At 35.4% G+C, this 5,845-nt stretch overlaps 1 pseudogene across 1 annotated transcript; it reads left to right on the top strand.

The window, feature by feature from the left end:
* The first annotated feature begins 401 nt into the window (after nucleotides 1–401).
* On the top strand, nucleotides 402–5,060 carry LOC311615706 (large ribosomal subunit protein eL27-like; annotated as a pseudogene). The gene is made up of 2 exons: nucleotides 402–443; nucleotides 4,674–5,060. The product of its transcript is annotated as a large ribosomal subunit protein eL27-like (transcript).
* The last annotated feature ends 785 nt before the right edge of the window (nucleotides 5,061–5,845 follow it).

The following is a 5,845-nucleotide window of genomic DNA, read 5'->3' as shown; positions in this document are numbered from 1 at the left end:
ACAGTGTTCTAATATAGCCCATACCCAATTTCCCCTATTATTACATTTTAGGTTAGTATGGTAATTAGTATTGAATATTAATACATTATTAACTATAGTCCATACTTTATTCAGATTTTTTAGATTTTTGCCTAACGTCCTTTTTGTTTCAGAATTCCATTGATGATTACAATCAGTCAGAATGTCTTCTTAGGCTCCTCTTGGCTGTGGCAATTTCTCACATTTTCCTTGTTTTGATGACCTGGACAGTTTTAAGGAGTACTGATCAGATATTTTGCAAAATGCTCCTCAATAGGACTTTTGTCAGATATTATCTAATGATTAGATTGGGGTTATGGGCTTTTGGGAGGAAGACTATAGTAGCATTTCATCATGTGTTATGAAGGGTTTGTGCTATCAACATGATTAACACTGTTAATGTTGACCTTGATCCCCCAACTCAGGTACTGTTTACAAGCTTTTACACTGTAAAGCTGCTCTTGACTCCCTTCCACACTGTACCTTTGGATGGAAGTCGCTATGACCGATCCACACTTACGGAGTGGGAAGCTACGCTCCATTCTCTTGACGGTGGTGAAGCCACACAAATTAGTTGGCATTCTTCTACATGGAGATTTGTGTCTTCTCCCACATTTATTTGTTTGTCTATTTATTCAACAATTTTTATATTACTATGGACTAGTGGATATTTATTTTATACTTTCTATTATAATCCAATGTTATTTTTTTAATTAAAAATTTTATTATAGTTGACCATTTAATAACATAAGTTTGAAATGCACAGGTCAACTTATATGCAGATTTTGAAAATCAACTGTATTTTCACATTCCCAACTGCAGTTTCTCAGTTTCCAATTTCCAATTGTGGATAAAAATGCTGCTTTCTAACTTTTTAAAGTATATGATTGTTCAACCACTATGCGGAACACTAAAACTAATACAAAATAATATTGAGTGTAATTTTTAATTGGAAAAAAAATGATGTTTTCTATTGGGATTGGTTGAATCTGTGGGTAAAGAATCACTTATATGCTGACGGTTGAGTTAAAAGTTATAGGCGCATTTTCTGCAGTGCAGGATCCATGTCCCTAACTCCGGCATTGTTCAAGGATCAAGTGTATTTCTGCTCTTTGTTTTACTGCTGCCCCTTTCTTGGTCCTGTTGAACCATATCATCTGGGGAAGTAAAATTTAGAGTGGCTGCATCCTCCTTGCAAACAATGATGTGATTTGCTGAGCTGGAGGATGAGGCCCAGTCTGCAGGAAGATGGTAAGATCTGGATCTTTACTTTCTTTCTTTCTTTTTTTTGTTACTTAAAATTTTTGTTGTTGTTACTCAAATTGCTCTATCATTGAACACTGAAAGCTCCTGGGTTCCCTATAATCAATTTTAAAAAAGGCATTTCCTTACTTTCTGGAATGATTGTAGAGATACATTTTTTTAAAGGTGAGTTAGCAGTCCAAATTTTACATCTGCTAAAATAAAGTCCATAACTGCAAGGATCATATTTTGCTGCCTGGTCCTAAAAGGGAAAAGATGAGCAGTGCAGAACGAGCTAGATTGCTAGAATGGTGGTTTCTGTCCTATAGAGACTACATTCTAGCAGTGATATCTGTAGGAATAACAACCAAATGGGGCGCTTCCACTTTTAGGATGTTTCCAGGAAAAGGGACCCTAACCTATATTAAGACATTGAGTGAATTGATTACTTTTATTCTATTTATACTGGAGTGTTATACTTTTTACTTTACCTTCTAAATAGGGTGCTTCAGAAATTCTCTATATTGTGTATAATGATGACAATACTTTTTAAATTTGCTCTGGAGGGCTAAGGCATTCTAAAAGTCGTTCTACCATCTCTTGTCATATAATACTAATAGAGCAAAATCTCTTACTCTCTTTGTTACAAAGACACTAATTGCTAAATCTGTGCTAAAGTTGATAAAGAGTCTTTATCAAGCATTTCCTTACTTTCTGGAATGATTGTAGAGATGAATATGCTTCAACTGTTACTTGGTCTTGTTGACATAGCATGTGCTGCCACTGCCGGCTTGGGTCATAAAGCCTTTGGCTAACTGGTAGACAGTAATCACCATCAATCTGGGCTGGGAGTTTTAATAGTCAGTTCAGGCCTGGAGAGCTACCACTTGCTCTCCATCTGCCAGCAGGTCTTTTTGGGCAAGGGGATACCGCTGCTATTGGAATACATAATTTCTCATGCAAAAATATTAGAAGGGGTATGAGATAATGTGATGTTTATTTGAACTGAGAGAAAGGATATTGAATGAAAACAGTGAGGAAAGGTGGGAAACAGTGGGGTGTCTTGTTTACAGGCAAAAATAGTTCAGAACTACTTCACGATGGAGAGCGCTCTTGGAACTGGATGAGAAGAGACAAGAGCTAGGAATAGACTCTTAGGCCGGCAAACAAACGTTTCTTGAGAGATTGACTCCTCCATTCGTGCTGTAGAAAAGTGAAAGGAATGGCACTGTCATTAGGTTTCTTCCATAGCTGAATCCCACATCATTAAGGGACTGGGAATAGAACAGCATTTAAAATTGGTCGCTAAATTGTGCTCACAGCCAACACAGGGAACAAAGGTTTTGGGCAAATGTGTTCTCGGCGGCATATGTTGCCTCGTAAGAGGGTTGATGTTTTCCACACCTGATAAAAATCCTCTGTGACCACCTGTGCCATATGCCATTACCAATCCCCTCAGCTCTAGGTCCCCTTCAGCCAGCACAAAAGATCTCTTTACTACCATTAAAATTCAAAAGACTTGAAAAGCCTCCAGGAGGCACTGTAGAGAATCTGCAGTTAGAATTAAATACCTTTTAGTTGAGGAGAATCAGGTTCACACTGGTCTCTGAACTTGGAAATCTTAGCATTTTCCCCCTGGGAGATGGGGTGTTGAAATCAGATTGCTGAAGCTGTGTTACATGAATGAGAGCTTAAAAAAAGATTAAAGAAGTTTAAGGCAAAGTTCAGATATCTCTTTACTATCTTCCTCAGCACATTGACACAAAGGATTAAATGCAGTTTAACAGGAAAGTAGAAAAATGATTTTAATAGAATACGGTCAGAATTTGGAAACTCAAGGATTGTTATCTATATTTCTAAAAGCAGAATATCCTAAAATAAAATTGAGAAGTCATTGAGGTTGTGTTTGTCTATAATGACTTTCAGAAAAATCCCTATTCATTTTGACCTGAGAGGAGTTAGGGGAAAAACAAACACACAGAAAACTCTCCTAGGAACCAGTATTTTATTTCATTTTCTTCCTAACTCACAATCATACCTGATATATTAACATCCACTGATGGATTGACATTGTTAAAGACTCTGAGATGTACTCAAATTATCATTTATAATAAAAACCCTCTATCAAAGAAATAATCTTGATACTAGCATACTGGGTTGGAAAAAAATACACACACAAACAAACAAAATAAAACTAGTGAAGTTAAAACCTTTAATGCCTTATATTTGTATAATCAAGAATTTAAATAAATTTGCTTTCCTCATACTTACCTTTAAAGATTAAATTAAGAGTAAATGACACTTTAGGCCATTGTGCTTTGACACTACTTGGTAAAGGGAAAAAGGCCCTTCAAGTACCTAACATGAAGAGCTCCATGTGATTCTGAGAAACGTACTGTTTGAATACTTCAACTTATAGTGTCTTTTCAGTACTCAATTAGCATAATTTGACACAATTATAGGTATAAACATTTTATAGGCACTTGGTAGTAGGAGTGTCAAAAAGTGTTGATCTCCATCCACTTATATTGGCAACACTCATCCAGTTCTAGCACGACACTTGAGTGAGCAGTGAAATGTGTTCCCTACTATTAATAAAATTCAAAGCATACTTCATCTTGACACCATATCACAAGTTTGACACTGCGGTTCCTTTCTGTGGGATTTTGAGTCATGGAGACATCCCCTTGCTACATCCCATCTCAACTAGATGATAATTTGATGCAGACTATTTCAATACATGCCAATATGTATATCTCCCCTGCAACAGGGAGGCATATCTGCAGAGAAAAGAAGGTATAATTGACAGGTCAACACCATTTTTTTTAGATGGTACCTTAGTGATTTAAAGAAAAAATACTTAAGTATGACTTACTTTTGCCAATTCTTCTTTTCTCATACTTTATCAATAAGACTTTTGTGAATATAAATGTCACAAAACAAATAAATTCTTTTTAAATGTCCTAATAAAATTATATTTGTAATGAATTACTTAAAAATTTTTCAATAATGGAAGAGGTAATTTAAACAGATGTAAATCATTTTCAAATCAAATAGCGTGGAGGTTTATTGAAATCAGCAGCTTCATAAAGGGCTTGGCTTAATTTGTTGTTTTCTAAACAGCCAAACCTCTTTATTACCTAAATACTTGAAGATGGAAATAAATGAATGATAAATACAAGATATATGAGAGAAAGAAGCTCAGTTAAAAGGCAATAGGGGGTAAAAATCCTGAGATATGATATTTCTTCAGCCTTATTTTCCCTCATTGATAATCATATCAGTTTTCCCAAAATAGAGATAAAGCCCATTTGACTTAGCACTATTTTACCTGTGATTTAATAGCTCAAAAGAAAATTTATGTCTAATAAAAATAATCTGATTCTGTTCTTTCCTTCCTGCTCTTGGCCGAGTGGCTGCCTTCAAAACCTGGGAAGGTGGTGATGGTCCTGGCTGGATGTTCCTCTGGATGCAAAGCCTTCATCATGAAGAACGTTGAGGATGGCACCTCAGATTGCCCCTATAGCCATGCTCTGGTGGTTGGAATTGACAACAATCCCTGAAAAGTGACAGCTGCCATAGGCAAGAAGAAAATAGCCAAGAAGTCAAAGATCAAGTCTTTAGTGAAAGTTTATAACTACAATCACCTCATGCCCACAAGGTACTCTGTAGATATCCCCTTGGATAAAACTGTCATGAACAAGGACATCTTCAGAGTCCCTGCTCTAAAACGCAAGGCCAAGGTCAAGTTTGAAGAGAAATACAAGAACTAATGGTTCTTCCAGAAGCTGTGGTTTTAGATCTGTTTTGTTTCAGTCATTAAAATTTAAACAAACAAACAAACAAAAAAATCTGATTAATCTTAATATTATTGAAAATAGAAAATAAGTTCCATATCAGTTAATATAAGTAATTCTACTTTTTAAATGGCTGTTTTGATATTTGTAATTATTTTTAGAAATTGATTTTTAGAGATATTCTTTTAAATCTCTGTACAATCAAATGTGTTAGAACGAGTGTATTTAAAAAATTTAAATTTATATTACTCAGTTTGAATGAAAGCATTATTGTTGGGATTGTTTTTATTTAGTACTTCCAAAAGTAAGAGGGGTGCCCGCACTGGTTTGGCTCAGTGGATAGAGTGGTGGCCCGCAGACTGAAGGGTTCAGTGTTTGATTCCAATCAAGGGCAAGTACTTTGGTTGCAGGCTCAATCCCAAGTAGGGATTGTGGTGGGAGGCAGCTGATCAATGCTTCTTTCTCATCGCTATTTCTAGCTCTCTACCCCTCTCCCTTCCTCTCTGTAAAAATCAATAAAATATATTTTAAAAAATAAAAGTAAGAGGGGTGAAATAATGTCAATATTATTTCCTCCTATCAATATGGTAATGCACAGTTTTTGAAGTATTAAGATCTATTAATATCAGTTGATATTTATGGTAACACAAGTAAGAAAAAACAGTTTTTAATAATTAGAAACTGAAATATGCCCTTGAAATTCTGACCTTATTATTGAATGATATTACATATTTTATGTACCTCCTAAGGTCAGAACCATTATCATCCCCATTTTACAAATGAAAAAG

Source organism: Pipistrellus hanaki (assembly GCF_964339955.1).
Source record: "Pipistrellus hanaki genome assembly, chromosome: 2".
In the NCBI taxonomy this organism is placed as follows: domain Eukaryota; kingdom Metazoa; phylum Chordata; class Mammalia; order Chiroptera; family Vespertilionidae; genus Pipistrellus; species Pipistrellus hanaki.
This window is presented reverse-complemented; position numbering and strand designations above follow the sequence as displayed.